The sequence below is a fragment of the Urocitellus parryii genome, chromosome 2, assembly GCF_045843805.1.
Source record: "Urocitellus parryii isolate mUroPar1 chromosome 2, mUroPar1.hap1, whole genome shotgun sequence".
Lineage (NCBI taxonomy): Eukaryota > Metazoa > Chordata > Mammalia > Rodentia > Sciuridae > Urocitellus > Urocitellus parryii.
This window is the reverse complement of record NC_135532.1, coordinates 115,591,205-115,594,537: the sequence shown is the minus strand read 5'-3', so window position 1 is coordinate 115,594,537 and position 3,333 is coordinate 115,591,205.

Here is a 3,333-nt window from a genome sequence, read left to right as displayed (position 1 = left end):
TAAACTAATCAATGGATTAATCTACTGCTATATATTAACCTGGAGGTAACTGCATGCAAAACTTTGAGTGGCTGGAAAAAGTAGGTCACAAATGGACATGCCTCTGATGTTTATAATTGTCCTTGGTGAAAGGAGCTCTCTCTGTTTCCTGGTTGCCAGGTCCTGAGCCGCTTTCCTCTGCCACGCCCTCTACCACGATGTGCTGCCTTACCCGGGACCCAGAGCAGTGGAGTTGACCAACTATAGACTGCAACTCTGAAACCATGAGCCAAAATAAACTTCTCTCCTTTTAGTGTTCTTGCCAGGTCCTTTGGTCAGAGCAACACAGGATCCGACTTAAAGAATTGCTTTGGCTTTTGGAGGATCTTTTGTGCTTCTGTATAAATTTGAGGGTTGCTTTGTCTACTTCTATGAAGAATGTCATTGGTATTTGCATGAGAATTGTATTGAATCTGTAGTTCATTTTCAGTAGGAGGGCCATTTTAACAATATTAATATACCCAGTCTATGAATGTGGGAGGTCTTTCCATCTTCTAGTGTTTTCTTTAATTTCTTTCTTCAGTGCTTGGTGATTTCCAATATACAGTTATTTCACCTTCTTGGTTAGGTTGATTCCTAGGTTTGTTTATTTGTTATTTGTTTATTTTAGGGCTACTATGAATGGGATTGCTTTCCTGATTCCCTTCTCAGCAAGTTTACTGTTGGTGTATAGAAAAGCAATTGAGTTTTGTGTGTTGATTTTGTATCCTGCCTTTTTGCTGAATTTGTTTTTCAGTTCTGAGAGTCTTTTAGTGGAATCTTTAGGGGTTTTTAGGGGTTTTAAATTCTTTTTTAAGAATCATATCATCTGAAAACAGGGATAATTTGAATTCCTCCTTTTCTATTTGTATCCCTTTTATTTCTTTCTCTTGTCTGATTGCTCTGGCTAAGATTTCTAGTAGTGTATTAAATAAGAATAGTGAGAGAGGACATCCCTACCTTGTCTCAGATTTCACAAGAAATGGTTCCAGTTTTTACCCATCCAGTAGTATGATGTTGGCTGAGTTTCTCATAAATAGTCTTAATTATGTTGAGGTATTTCCCTGCTATACAAAAATATTAAAGGCTTTATCATGAAGGAAAGTTGGATTTTTATCAAAAGCTACATCTATCTATTGAGATGCTCATATGATTTTTATCCAAGATCCTATTCACATCCTGTATTAAACTTCTTGATTTGTATATGTTGAGCCATCCTTCCATGCCCAGGGTAAAACGAACTTGATCATAGCATGTGTTCTTTTTAATATAGTATTGAATTCAAATATTCTATTGAGGATTTTTATATCTATGTTCATCAAGGATATTTGGTCTCTATATTTCTTTATTTGTTGTATTTTTATTAGGTTTTGGTAGTAGATAATACTGGTTTTGTAGAATAAGTATGTAAGGGTTATTTCCCTTTCTATAATATGAATAGTTGGAGAAGAACCAGTACTATATGTTATTTAAAAGTGGTAAAATTCAGCAGTGAATCCATCTAATCCCGAGCTTTTCTTCATTGGGAAACTTTATTACTGTCTCAATGTCATTGCTTTTTGCTGATCTATTTTAAATACTTTCTTGATTCAATTTTAATAGGTCAGATGTGTCTAGAAATTTGTCCATTTATTCTAGATTTTTTCTGTTTTTTTTTTCAATACAGGTTTTCAAAGTATTTCCTCATAATCCTTTGAATTACAGACGTATCTGAATCATCCCATTTTGTAATCATCCCATTTTTTATTTATTGGGCTCTCTCTCTCTCTCTCTTTATTGGGGTTTCTCTCTTTCTTTCTCTCTCTCATTAGCTTGGCTAAGGATTTATCAACCTTATTATTTCACAGAGACCATTCTTTTTATTTTAGTCTTTATTTAATTTATTTCTCCTGGTATTTATGATTTCTTCTTCTGATTCTGGTTTTGATTTGTTCTTGCTTTTTTAAAGTCTTGAGCTGCATCATTATTTATTTATCATTATTTATTGACATATCTTTCTATTTAGTGTTGGAATGCATAGCTATGAACTGCCTTCTTATGATAGCTTATGATAGTGTTTCTATTTTCACCCCCTGATTTCTGCAATGACCTACTTCTTGTTCAAATTTTTATTGTTTAATCTTCATGGGTTTGTGTAATTTCTGCAGTTTTCATTGCTATCAATTTCTAGTTTTATCCCATTATAGACTGATAAAATGCAAGAAATAATTTCAAATTTTTGAATTGGTTAATATTTACTTTATGGCCAAATGTATGATTTATTTTAGAAATAAGTTCTATGTGCTGATGAAAAGAATCTGTATTCTGTTGCTTTTGACTGCAACGTTCTGTATTTAGTCCATCTGATCTGTAGTATAATGTAACTTTGATGCTTTTTTCCTAACTTCTATGGTCTGGATAACCTACCTTTGGTGAGAGTCGGGTATTGAAGTCACCCACTAATATTGTTTTGGGACCTATCTATCTCTTTAGGTCTAGTAGTGTTATATAAAATTGGGTGCTTCAACATCTGTGCATGTTTGTTTATAATTGTAACATCTTCTTAATGAATTGTTCCCTTTATCAATCTGTAGTGATCTTCTTGTTTCTTCTGACTTGGGCTTAAAATCTGTTTTGTGGATTATGAGTATACTTACTCCTGCTTGCTTTCAGATTCCATTTACTCAGAATATGATGTCCCTTTATTTTAACTTTCATTCTGTATATGTCCTTGCTGGAGAGAGAAGTTTCTTGCAGGAAGCATCTTCTTAATCTAATCATCCAATCTGAGTCTTTTAATTGTTGAATTAAGACTATTTATATTCAGGATTATTATCTTAGAGGTTTGATGATCTTCTGTATTAATATTGTTTGGTTCTTCCCTGATTTTCTTTAGAACAATGCTAGAACCATTGAGGCTATGAGGACTTTTGGAAATAACTTAAATGCATTTTGCACTATGAGATGGACATGGGACTTTGGGGGCAGAGGCAGAATATTATGGTTTATATATGAAGTGTTCCCCAGAGTCTCATGTGTTGAGGGCTTGGTCCCTCAAAGCAGCCATGTTCAAGGGGTGGGGATTTGGGGAATTGATTGGATCATGAGGGTTTTGACTTTTTGGTGGATTGACCCATTAATGGATTCATAGCTAAATAGATTATTAGGAGATGGAAACTGTAAGAGGTGAAACCTAGTTGGAGGGGGTGGGTCATGTTGGCATGCCCTTCCATACCGAATTTGTCCTTGTCCCCTTCTTCTCCCTCTCTGCTTCCTGGCTGCTGTGAGGTGAGCAGCTTTCTTCCACCATGATGTTGTGCTTGGCCCCATTCCAAA